Source organism: Perognathus longimembris, chromosome 13 (genome assembly GCF_023159225.1).
Source record: "Perognathus longimembris pacificus isolate PPM17 chromosome 13, ASM2315922v1, whole genome shotgun sequence".
NCBI lineage: Eukaryota > Metazoa > Chordata > Mammalia > Rodentia > Heteromyidae > Perognathus > Perognathus longimembris.
In genome coordinates this window covers 36,491,713-36,504,908 of record NC_063173.1, presented here as the reverse complement: position 1 = coordinate 36,504,908, position 13,196 = coordinate 36,491,713, and the positions used below count along the sequence as shown (strand labels likewise).

Below are 13,196 nucleotides of genomic sequence, written 5' to 3'. Positions count from 1 at the left end.
ATGTGATGCTGAGGAATCAAACCCAGGGCTTCATGTATACGAGGCAAGTACCCTATCACTAGGCCATATTCCCAGCCAGACCTCAAAATTTTATCTTTCATTTTCAGCCTTTCAAGTAGCTAAGACTATGGACTGGAGCCACTGATGTCCAACTTGATTTATTGCTTTATAATAAGCCAGAATCTGATTAAGGTTTCCATATTGAATACTTTTTATTTGATTGTATCTTATAAGTAATCTCAGTTGCATCCCTTTCCCCCCAGGGAAATAGTCTGTCTCCAAAATCTAGAATAGTTACAGAGTTTAACACTTTTCTAGGTTTGTGTAATTTTTCCTTTGTGTTTGGTTTAAGTGGAGTGTCTAGTGATGCCATTTAACTTGCCCCTTCAAACACTTCATATTTTCAGAAGTGTTTATAGTTAGGTCTTGATAATATTCAGAGTAAGTGCTTTTGTAGAATCTTTTTTTTTTTCCAGTCCTGGGGCTTGAACTCAGGGCCTGAGCACTGCCCCTGGCTTCTTTTTGCTCAAGGCTAGCACTCTACCGCTTGAGCCACAGCACCCCTTCTGTATTTTTCTGTATATGTGGTACTGGGGAATTGAACCCAGGGCTTCATGTATGCCAGGCAAACTACCACTAAGCCACATTCCCAACCCAATGTTGTTACTTTTTATTCTTATTTTTTCCAGTAGTGAGGTTTGAACCTAGTTCTACACACTTTGCTTTACTTGAACCACACCTCCTCTCCAGCTTTTTGTTAGTTAATTGATGACAGGTCTCTTGGATTCGTCTGCCAAATTGGCATTCTGCAAACAAGTCAAATCAGATTCTAAGATCCCAGCCTCCTGAATAGCCAGATTACAAGTGTGATCTACCAGTATTTCTTGACATCTTATTACCTACCAACAACAAATTTTCACATAAACTTTCTCCTTTTCCCCTCCCCCGCTACAGTACTAGGGTTTGAACTCAGGGTTTCTCACTTGGTAGTCTGGCACTCTACCATTGAGCCCTTCCTTTTGCTATTTATTTTCAAGGTAGGGTCTCTTGAACTTTTCTGCCTGGGCTAACCTTCAACTTGAAATCCATCTACTCTGCCTCTGAGAAGCAAGGATTTACAGGCCTAGGCTACTGATACCCAGCTTCCCCTTCAAACCTTCAAAAAGCTATGGTATGGTGTATGGCACACTGTAAAGCTTTGGTTTGTAGCCAATCTTTTCTCCCTATCTTCACTTGATTGTTTTGTAAATATTCTTTAAGTTACATTGAATACTGTATTTTTTAACTGAAGTAGTAATTAATGGCACCTTAAAGAAGGATAAGATTTTTGTGTATGTGATATGAATTAATTTGATTTAAAATGAAATAGGGGCTGGCAATATGGCCTAGTGGCAAGAGTGCTTGTCTCTGTATACATGAAGCCCTAGGTTTGATTCCTCAGCATCACATATATAGAAAATGGACAGAAGTGGCACTGTGGCTCAAGTGGCAGAGTGCTAGCCTTCAGCAAAAGGAAGCCAGGGACAGTGCTCAGGCCCTGAGTTCAAGGCCCAGGACTGGCAAAAAGAAAAGAAAAAAAACAGCTGTTCTTTGGAAGTGGGTACTAAGGCTTGAAGGTCAGGGCTTTACACTGTCTTTTATGTATGGGACAATGACCAATGAAAATCAGAAGGAAAGGAGTACCTGAAGTGGCCTGAAATTACAAATGAGAAACTAAGGTCTGGGTATAGTGGCACAGGGCTATAATCTCAGTAACGTGTGAGGGCATGGGGATCATGAGTTAGAGTTCAACCTGGACTACTTGGTGAGACTAATATAGAGTAAGGGAAGCATCAAAGTTGCTTTTTCTTTGAACTTGGGGTATCCAGCTTGCCTGTCTAGTCCCCTACCACCTGAGCCACACCTCCAGTCTTGCCTTTTGCTGGTTATTTTTGAGATAAGATCTTGTGAACTGTTCTTCCCAAGCTGTATTCTAATTACATTTCTTACACTAGGATTGCTGGTGTGAGTTAGGTGCCCTGCTTAAGCTCCAGGCCTCGAGACTTCTCTTGGCTTTTTCCTTCGCGTCTGTGCTGGATTACTTTTGTCACACCTTGACTTCCAGCTTTTTTGCTGATTAATTGGGGATTCGTCTGAGGATTTGTTTGCTACTGCTGGGTTCAGATCACGTAATGCTAGAAATTAAAGGCATGACCCACTGGTACCTGATTCAGTCTTTCTTTTTTTCTTTCAAAAACAGTCTTAATCATGGATTTGCTTTGGAAAAAGGACAAGGAATGAATGGATTGGTGGACAAAGAATGCTGCCAATATACATGGTTTAGGTATCTTTTAGCTTTTTAATAATAGCTTGGGAACTTTACTAAGCCTGATAATATATTAAATTTGTTAGTAAAAGTATATGTGGGTGGTATTTTTGTGTGTGTATTTGTTTTTGCCAGTCCTTGGGCTTGGAACTCAGGGCCTGAGCACTGTCCTTGGCTTCTTTTTGCTCAAAGCTAGCACTCTGCCACTTGAGCCACAGCACCACTTCTGGCCATTTTCTGTATATGTGGTGCTGGGGAATCGAACCCAGGGCCTCATGTATATGAGACAAGCACTCTTGCCACTAGGCCATATCCCCAGCCCTGGATACATTTCTTGTACTGTTACCTCCTCCCTCATTCTCCTCTTGAGCCACGGTGCCACTTCTGGCTTTTTCTGTTTATGTGGTGCTGAGGAGTTGAACCCTGGCTTGGTGCATGCTAGGCAAGCCCTCTACCACTAAGCCACATTCCCAGCCCATGGGTTTTTTGTTTTTTTTGTACTAAGGTTTGTGATTTTTTTTTTTTTTTGGAGAAGTAATTGTAAAGTCAGTGCTGAAGTTTATACTCTTAACAAGGAAGTGTTCAGGGACAGTCTTCTGAAGCTCCTTTGTTTACTAGTTTGCCAATATAATTATGATAAAATTAAGTGCACATAGACAGCTCCCCTTATTTTTCCCAAACACACACTTCTGGTTTCAATGTCAAATGGTAGCTGTTTTGTTGGTTGTTGTTTTTTAATTGTATACATGCATATATTTTCTTCTTGGTTGAAGGTTTGGTGTCTTTTTTTTAAAGCTTTAACCTTATATACTACTCTACTAGCATGTAAGTTAATGTTTCTCTGTCTCTGTCTCTCTCTTTTTCAGTCCTGGGCCTTGAACTCAGGGCCTGGGCTCTGTCCCTGAGCCTCTCTGTGCTCAAGGCTAGTGCTCTACCAAAAAAGTATTCAGGTTTTGCTTGTGCGTGTACACGTGCATGTGTGCGAGCTTATCCTGGGTCTTGAACTCAGCTTGGACACCATTCCTGAGCAGCTTTTGCTCAAGGCTAGAACTCTGCCACTTGAGCCACAACTCTACTTCTGGCTTTTTTAGTTTGTTGAAAATAAGTCTCACAGGCCTTCTTTGAATCATGATCCTCTAGCACCCAGCTTTATTTAGCTGTTTTGGGACAAGCATTTTACCATGTAGTCCAAGAAGGCTAAAACTCACCATGTAGCCCTGGTTTGCTTGGATTGCAGGCATTTGTCACCACTCTTGGTTCTGTATTTCATTTTTGAGACAATATGTAGTCAGAATAGGAAGGCCAGGATTATAACCAAATGGCCCTTGTTTTTGGGTCTCACAGACTTTCCTGCCTAGGTTGGCTTAAAACCTGAAGTCCTCAAATCAGCCTCCTGAGTAGCTAGGATTACAGGTATGAGCCATGGTTGCCTGGCTTTCTGTGATGTGTGTAATGAGGAAAGAAAGTTTAAAATGTCCAATGTTGAAACTAAAAATCTTGTTTATTTTGTTGGGTAAGCATTAGTACTTAAAAACAGTTCAAAGGTAACAGCATTGCCAACAATTTTAAAATCAAGATGTTTGTTACAACGATGGAGTCTAGAAGAAGCAGCAAGTAGAGCTGGGAATATAGCCTAGTGGCAAGAGAGTGCTTGCCTTGTACACATGAAGCCCTGGGTTCAATTCCCCAGCACCACATATATAGAAAACGACCAGAAGTGGTGCTGTGGCTCAAGAGGTAGAGTGCTACCCTTGAGCAAAAAGAAGCCAGGGACAGTGCTCAGGCCCTGAGTTCAAGGCCCAGGACTGGCAAAAAAAAAAGAAGAAGAAGAAGAGGAACTTTGATTCAGCAGCAAGTAGATATGTTGGGCAGTATATTTTGGGGGCACAGTTATTTTTGTGTTTTTAATGAAAATCTACTTGTAAATAACCTTTCCTTTTTCCCCCTTCTATTTTTGTTTTTGTTTGGTTTTTTGCTGGTTCTGGGGCTTAAACTCCAGTCTAGACACACTGTCTAAGCTCCTTTGGCTGAAAGCTAGCTCTCTACTTGAGCCACATCAACCACTTCCAACTTTTTCTGAGATTAATTGGAGATATGAATCTCATGGTCTTTCTTGCCCAGGCTAGTCTTGAACTGCAGTCCTCAGATCTTAGCCTTCTGAGTAGCTAGGATTACAGGCATTAGCCACTGACACTTAGCTCCCCTCCTTTTTTAAGTAATACTTAGTGCAATAGTGTGTTTTTGTTGTTTTTATTTTTTGCCAGTCCTGGGGCTTGACTCAGGGCCTGGGCACTGTCTCTGAGCTTCTTTTGCTCAAGGCCAGCACTCTACCACTTGAGCCCCAGCACCACTTCCAGCTTTTTCTGTTCATGTGGTGGTACTGAAGAATGAACCCAGCACTTCATGTATACTAGGCAAGCACTCCATCACCATGCCACATTCCCAGCCTGTAGTAGAATAGTTTTGACCAGGCTAATTAATTTGATATTTGTTAATATTTCTTAGGAAAACTGGACTTTCAAGAATACTCGGCAGTGATTGTTCCAAAGATCAATGGATCTGAACTTAGTATTGGTTTTTCATAGAGGTACAATAGAAAAAGCTGTTGTGAAAGTTTACATTTCTTCAACATTAGGTTGTTTCAGAATGAGGTTGAATACAAGAATTACATCACAGACAACTTTCAGAATGGCAAAATTAGTATTCAGATGTTTGTGCCTATTCACTAGACTGTTTCCAAAACCACTGTCATAGTTCTAAGTCTGTATTTCTTACTAATCATGACCAAGTGTGCATTTCAATCATTTTGTTTAGTTATATTACTGTATGAGAGTGATCTGAAAAAGAGATTTGAGGTTTTGTTGTTTTTTTATTCTGTGTCAGTACAGGGGCTTCACCTGACACTGTTCCTTAGCTGTTTTGTTTAAGGCTGGTGCAGTAACAGTTGAGTAAGCCACAGCTCCTCTTCTGGCTTTTTGGTGGTTAATTGGTTAATTGGAGTATCATAGACTTTCCTGTCTGGGCTGTCTTCAAACTGTACTCAAGTCTCACCCTCTTGAGTAGCTAGGATTATGGACTTGAGCTACCAGTGCCCAGTTCAGGGGCCGGGAATGTGAGTTAGCAGTAAGTAGAGTGCTTACATGAAGTCCTGGGTTCGATTCCTCAGCACCACATAAACAGAAAAGGCTGGAAGTGGTGCTGTGGCTCAAGTGGTAGAGTGCTAGCCTTGAACAAAAGGAAGCCGCAGACAGTGCTCAGGCCCTGAGTTCAAGCCCCAGGACTAGCAAAAAGGAAGAAGGAAACATGCAAGCAAATAGAGTTCAGTTGCATTGGTAAAGGAACAGAACTGAGCTGGCTTTTTTTTTTTTTTTGGCCAGTCCTGGGCCTTGGACTCAGGGTCTGAGCACTGTCCCTGGCTTCTTCCCGCTCAAGGCTAGCACTCTGCCACCTGAGCCACAGCACCCCTTCTGGCCGTTTTCCATATATGTGGTGCTGGGGAATCGAACCGAGAGCTTCATGTGTAGGAGGCAAGCACTCTTGCCACTAGGCCATATTCCCAGCCCTTATTTTGTTTTTTGAGATAACATCTCACTATGTAATTTAGCCTGATGTTCAATTTAAGATTCTCTTGCCTCAGTATCCTGTTTATTAGGATTGTAGGTGTTTGCCACCATACCTGGCTTATTTTTTTCCATTTTAAAAAAATTAAGTAGTTGTCCAGAGGTTTCAATTTCATAAGTTAGATTATCTAAGTACAGCGCATCTTGATAATTTCACCCCTTCCATCCTTCTCCCCCAATTTCTCCCTTTCATCCTTACCCTCAAGTTATGTGGTTCAATTTTTACATAGTGTACATAGAATGTAATGACTGCATTTGCTCACACTTCTTCCCTCCATTAGCTATCTATTGCTTTTAGAAAAAAAGTATACAAATGTAACTACATTACTCAGCAACATAGTTACAATAAAATAACCCATATTCTGTGTAATTGTATGTTCTAGACCTTTACATGACTGGTGGCAAAGTAGGCTTGTTTTATGCCAGAATTGCCTCAAACATGTGAACAATGTCTTGAGTTGCTATGGTGGCCAAGATAATATCAAGCTATAATATGGTAGAATTTTCCATCTCCATTAGTCTTTTTTTTCCCCCTTTTTTTGCCAGTCCTGGGGCTTGGACTCAGGGCCTGAGTACTGTCCCTAGTTGCTTTTTGCTCAAGGCTAGCAAGCACTCTGCCACTTGAGCCACAGTGCCACTTCTGGCCGTTTTGTGTATATGTGGTGCTGGAGAATTGGACCCAGGGCTTCATGTATGCAAGGCAAGCACTCTTGCCACTAGGCCATATCCCCAGTCCCCTCCATTAGTCTTATTAGGATCATCATAGTGCATGACATTGACTGAAATGTAATTATGATTATTTCTCAAATTGGAGTCAGTCCATAGCCCATTGCATCCAAAACAATATATTGCAAGAAATTGAAAGAAGCAAATACGTTTTGTTTTGCTAAACACTAAAAAGATCACCAAAATAAAAGAGTAGTCTGGAGGTATATATAGTTCAGTGGTAGAGTGCTTTGCATGAAGAATGTCCTGGGTTCCACCCCAGCACTACAAAAGATTAGTACTGGGGTTCCAACTTGGAGCCTCAAATTCTTGCTTGATATATATATATATATATTTTTTTTTTTTTGGCTCAAGACTGAAATGCTTCAACTTGAGCCACACTTCCATTTCCAACTTTGTGTTGGTTAATTGGAAGTCAGAGTCCCAGATTTGTTTGTCCACACTGGCTTTGAACCTCCATCCTCTGATCTCAGCCTCCTGAGTAGCTAGGATTACAACAAGCAGGAGCCATCAGCCCTCAGCTGTTGTTTTGTTTTGTTGTTGTTGTTTGTGCTGGGCTTAGGGCTTGAATTCAGGCCCTGGGCATGGTCCCTGAGCTTCTTTTGCTTAAAGCTAGCACTCTACCATTTGAGCCAAAACTCCACTTCCAGCTTTTTCCTGATTAATGTTGTAGATATGTTCCTCATGGACTTTTCTGCGAAAGACAATCTTCAGATCCCAAGCTCCTGAATAGCTAGGATTACAGGTACATGTTAGGAAATAGTACAAGCACCTAATCTCCTTGCAGATACTAGGAACCTTTTATTTTCCTTTACATTGTAGCAATATAATCATAACCAACCAGGCTAGAATATAAAAATGCTGCCCTCAACATTGGCCACCTGTTGACTCATAATTGTGACAATGAAAGGCTTTTTTTTTGTCGGTAGTGGGGCTTGAACTCTGCCAGGGCATTGTCCCTATCACTTGGAGCCACAACACCACTTACAGTTTTCTGGTGGTTAATGGACTTTCCTGCTAGGGCTGGCTTTGAACTGTGATCCTCAAGATTTCAGTCTGCTGAGTAGCCAGGATTACGGGAGGGAACCAAGGGCACCTGAAGCAACTTTGTAAAAAATTGGTTGAGATAAAGGTCCCAGGACCTTTTTCCTGGGCTGTTCTTAAACCATAATCCTTCAGATCTCAGCCTCTGGAATAGCTAGGACCCCAGGTATGAGCCACAGTGCCTAGCTCCTAACTGGTCCCCCAAGTTATTTACAATCTTTATGCAGTTACAATATAGTTGCTACTTTTTGTCTTGTTTTGTTTTTTGCTCTCACTTCTGTGTGTGCTGGTACTGGAGTTTGAACTCAGGAGGGCCTGGAGCTCTCTCTTGATTTTTGCCCAAGGCAAGCTACTTAAGCCACACCTTGCTGGTTATTTGGAGATGAGTCTCATTGACTTTTCTGCCCAGACTGGTTCAAACTTTGATCCTCATTCAGGTCTCAGCCTTCTGAGTAACTAGGCTTGCAGGCTTAAGCCCCCTAGAGCCTGCCTCCTTGCTGTGTTTCTGTGTGCATCTTTAGGCACATGTACAGTAGGGTAAGTTGCTAGAAGTGGAATTCAGAATCAGACATCTTTATTAAAGTTTGATCCATATTGCTGTTACTCCAACCCCAATAATGTGCATTTCTGTGTCTGCATACCCCTGCCAGTGTAGTCAGTTGCAAAACATTTCATATGCCTTATGGGTTTCATTTGTATTTCTTTTGAGGGTTACTGGTTCTTTTGTGGGGGAGGTTAGATTTTTCTTTTTTCTTTCTTTTTTTTTTTTTGGCCAGTCCTGGGCCTTGGACTCAGGGCCTGAGCACTGTCCCTGGCTTCCTTTTTGCTCAAGGCTAGCACTCTGCCACTTGAGCCACTGCTCCACTTCTGGCCATTTTCTGTATATGTGGTGCTGGGGAATCGAACCCAGGGCCTCATGTATACGAGGCAAGCTCTCTCGCCACTAGGCCATATCCCCAGCCCGAGGTTAGATTTTTCGAGTCTTTTTTTTTCTTTCTCAAGGCTGGTTTGAGGTTTACTGGTTCTTTTGTGGGGGAGGTTACAGATTTTTCAAGTTTTTTTTTTCTTTCTCAAGGCTGGTGCTTTACCACTTGAATCACAACTTCAGTTCCAGATTTTTTTGTGTGATTAATTGGAGCTAAAAATCTCATGAACTTTCCTGCCCAGGCTGGCTTTGAGCTGTGATTCTCAGGTCACAGCCTTCTAAGTAGCTAGAATTACAGGCATGAACCATCATCGATCGTCTGGCAACTTTTTAAAAAAAGCATACAATAATTATGTGAGGGAGTTTCCTTGCAGCATTTCCAAGCAATAATGCAATGTATCCCAGTTAATTTCACCCCTTATAAATACAGAATATTTTCATTATTTTGTTTCTATATAGGCGAACAGTCTACTTTGACCATATTCTTCATCATTCTTCTTGCTCAGCCCCTCCCTGCTGCTGCTTGTATTTTCTGTGAACTATTTCTATACTTGGTCTTTTTTTCCCCTTGTGCTGAAGATAAATCTAGGGCCACCTCCATGCTAGGCAGTGCTCTGCCACAGAGCTGTATATACTTTTGGCTCCTTTTGTCCATTTTCTTTCTTTCTGCCAGTCCTGGGGCTTGGGACTCAGGGCCTGAGCTCTGTCCCTGGCTTCTTTTTGCTCAAGGCTAGCACTCCACCTCTTGAGCCACAGCACCACTTTTGGCTCTTTCTGTGTATGTGGTGCTGAGGAATCAAACCCAGGGCTTTATGCATGCTAGGCAAGCACTCTACCACTGAGCCACATTCCTGGCCCTCCATTTTCTTTCTTTCTTTCTTTCTTTTTTTTTTTTTTTTTGCCATTGCTGGGGCTTGGACTCAGCCTGAGCACTGTCCCTGTCTTTTTGCTCAAGGCTAGCGCTCTACCTCTTGAGCTACAGTGCCACTTCTGGCTTTTTCTGTTTATGTGGTGCTGAGGAATCAAACCCCGGGCTTCATGCATGCTAGGCAAGCACTCTATGGCTAAGCTACATTCCCAGCCCTCCATTTTCTTTTTGAGTAATTGTTTCTTTTACTTTATTGATAGGACTTTGTGTACTAGTACATTTGGTATTTTTTTACGTGACAGAAGTCATGCCCTAGCCTTTTTTGTTCTGGTTTTTTACTTTTTCAGGTTACATTCTGTGTGCGCATGCTCACGCCTGTGCGCTCCTGCATACGTACGTATACCTACATAAATGCATGTGTGCTGGTCCTCGGGCTTGAACTCACCGCCTGGGCAATGTTCCTGAGCTCCTTTGCCTCAAAGCTAGCACTTTACCACTTTGAGCTACAGTGCCACTTCCGGCCTTTTCTGACTAGTTTTTATGGGCAATAAGAGTCTCAGGACTTTCCTGCCTAGATTGGCTTTGAACCGTGATCCTCAGATCTCAGCCTTCTGAGTAGCTAGGATTACAGGCATGAGCTACCAGCACCCAGTTCTCCCTGAGCTTTTTAAAAGCTCAAGGCTATCTCCACTTTGGCCTTTTTTTTTTTTTTCTTTTGGCCAGTCCTGGGGCTTGAACTCCGGGCCTGAGCACTGTCTCTTCTTTTTGCTCAAGGCACTCTACCACTTGCCACAGGGCCACTTACGGCCTTTTCTGTTTATGTGGTACTAAGGAGTCAACCCAGGGCTTCATGCATGCTAGGCAAGCACTCTACTGCTAAACCACACTCCCAGCCCTTTGAGCATTTTTTTTTAATGGTGTTTACTTGGAGATAGAAGTCTTTCAGACTTTCTTGCCTGGTCTGGCTTCAAACTGCATTATTCACATCTTAACCTTAAGATTACAGGTGTGAGCCACTAAGTGCCTGGAAGGTGGTAACTTTCTTTTTTTTTTTTTTTTTTTTTTTTTTTTTTTCGGCCAGTCCTGGGCCTTGGACTCAGGGCCTGAGCACTGTCCCTGGCTTCTTCCCGCTCAAGGTTAGCACTCCGCCACTTGAGCCACAGCGCCGCTTCTGGCCATTTTCTGTATATGTGGTGCTGGGGAATCGAACCTAGGGCCTCGTGTATCCGAGGCAGGCACTCTTGCCACTAGGCTATATCCCCAGCCCCTGGAAGGTGGTAACTTTCAAGTCATTGATCTGTCGAATTTATTTTGGTAGATCGGATAAAACATGAATATGACATTTTTTAATAAGTGGACTTTTATCTTTTAAACAGAGAACTTAAAAATCCCATCATTCTTACATGGATGGGTACCTTTATTATTTGTTGGTTTTGTTATTTTGTGTGGATCCCAGGGCTTAAACTGAGGGCCCTGGCACTGTCTTTGAGCTATTTTGCTCTAAGCAAGCACTCTACCACTTGAACCACAACTCCACTTCTGGCTTTTTGGTGATTAATTAGCATTAAAGTCTCAGGCAGAGAAGGACTTTCTTTCCTGCTCATCTGCGTTTAAATATCCATCCTCAGGTCTCAGCCTCCTGAATAGCTATGATTACAGGCACCAGGCCATTATATAGTATAGTCTTTTAAGGCATGTTTTTCTTTGTAAAGAAACATATACATAACAATGGTTTAAGAAAAGTTATTCCAAAGAAAAGTTTTCTTCCACGTAATTTTTTCCCTCTGATCATAAGACTGTGTATATGTGTGCATGAGTGTGTGTGCACGCACACTTGCCTGCATGTGTACTGGTCCTGGGGCTTGAAATCAGGGTCTGCGTGCTGTCCCTTAGCTTTTTTGCTCAAGGCTACTGGAGATAAAAGTCAGGGATTTTTCTGCCTGTGCTGGCTTCGACTCTTGATTCTCAGATCCTAGCTTCCTGAATAGCTAGGTTTAGATTTTAGCCACTGGGCTCCACCTAATCTGGTATTTTGACAGAATTGTTCCATGAGATAATAATTTTACTTTAAATGGGTAAAGGAGGTGAAAAGTGGTGGGTGGCATACATCTGAAATCCCAGTACTCAGGAGGCTGAGGCAGAAGGATTGAAGTTCCATACTAGCCTGGGCTATGTAGCAAGTATGACTGTGCCACTAAAATAAATAATAAGTAAAAGAAAGGAGATGATAGATGATAGAGGCAATTAAACCTTTTTTTATCCTTGAATATTGTCCTTGTTTATTGCCATATAGGTTTCAGGATGTACTGGGGGGAAAAGAAGACCCCCCCCAAAAAAAACCCTTTGAATTAATATCTACTTGACTGACTTGGTCACTCACTTTTTTCCTGGTACACAGAAGTTTTCTGAACTTCCTTATTTGCCAATACTGAACTGAAGTTGTCAGTCATCTCTTTTGCTCATGGCTAGTTCTATAACTTGAGTCACACTTCCAGTTCCAAACAATTTTGTGATACACTTCTTAGAGTGTAAAGAAAATTTTTTTTAGTGGTATGCTGGGTTGAAACTCAGGATTTATTCATTTATTTATTTGTTTATTTATTTGCCAGTCTTGGGGCTTGAACTCAGGGCCTGGTCACTGTCCCTGGCTTCTTTTTAGCTCAAGACTAACACTCTACCACTTGAGCCACAGTGCCACTTCTGGCCTTTTCTGTATGTGATGCTGAGGAATGGAAACCAGGGCTTCATGCATGCTAGGCAAGCACTCTACCACTAGGCCACATTACCAGCCCCTCCCTGAACTGATTTTGCTCAAAGCTAGCACCCCACCACTTGAGCCAAAGCACCAAGACCAGCCTTTTCTGTTTATGTGATACTGAGAATAGAACCCAGGGCTAATATACTAGGCAAACATTCTACCACTAAGCCACATTCCCAGCCCAACTCAGAATCTTAAATCACCTGCCAAACACTTTTTTGCTGAGAACTCCCAGTTGCAAGAAACATTTCTGTACTAAAAATAAAATGATCACCAGGTGCTGGTAGCTCACATCTGTAATCCTAGCTAGGCAAAAGGCTGAGATATCAGAATCTCAGTTCAAAGCCAGCCCAGGTAGGAAAGTCCCTGATGCTCTTATCTCCAGTTAACCGCTGAGAAGCCAGAAGCTGTGGATCCTGTGGATCTTGCTCTAACCACGAGCAAGAAAATAACAGGGAAGTGCTCAGGTTCTGAGTTCAAGTCCCAGTTCTGTCACAAAACAGGTAATAGCTGCAAGACCCTGCCTCCAAAAAGGAAAGAAGTCTTAAGACATTATTTGTCTCTTACCCTTTCGTAAGAAAGAGTATATGTATATATGTGAGTACATATATGCATACACAGAGAAAATACTTGTATATCATGTATATGACATGAGATAGCAGCAGATTGAATAGAGGCAGATGTGAAAATCCACCTGCCTTTTAAAAAGTTAGACATAAAGCAGATTTGCACATATTTTTCTTAATGAACATTTTAAGAAAGTAAGTCATCTTGAGACCATACAGTTAGAAAACTGACGCAATGCGTTAATATGAAAGTAGCATTTAAATATTATAAAGACCTTTCTATTGAAGAAAATATTTGATTATTTGATCTTATGTAAGTAGCTACTGATAAAATGTACAGTTCATAGGTTCCAAGAAATGTACATTTTAATGCTTTGGATTGTG

At 41.9% G+C, this 13,196-nt stretch overlaps 1 protein-coding gene across 2 annotated transcripts in view; it reads left to right on the top strand.

The window, feature by feature from the left end:
• The window catches only part of Cstf3 (cleavage stimulation factor subunit 3), a 73,085-nt gene that overhangs the window by 2,637 nt on the left and 57,252 nt on the right, over positions 1–13,196 (top strand). The gene's annotated exons all lie outside the window — the stretch shown is intronic.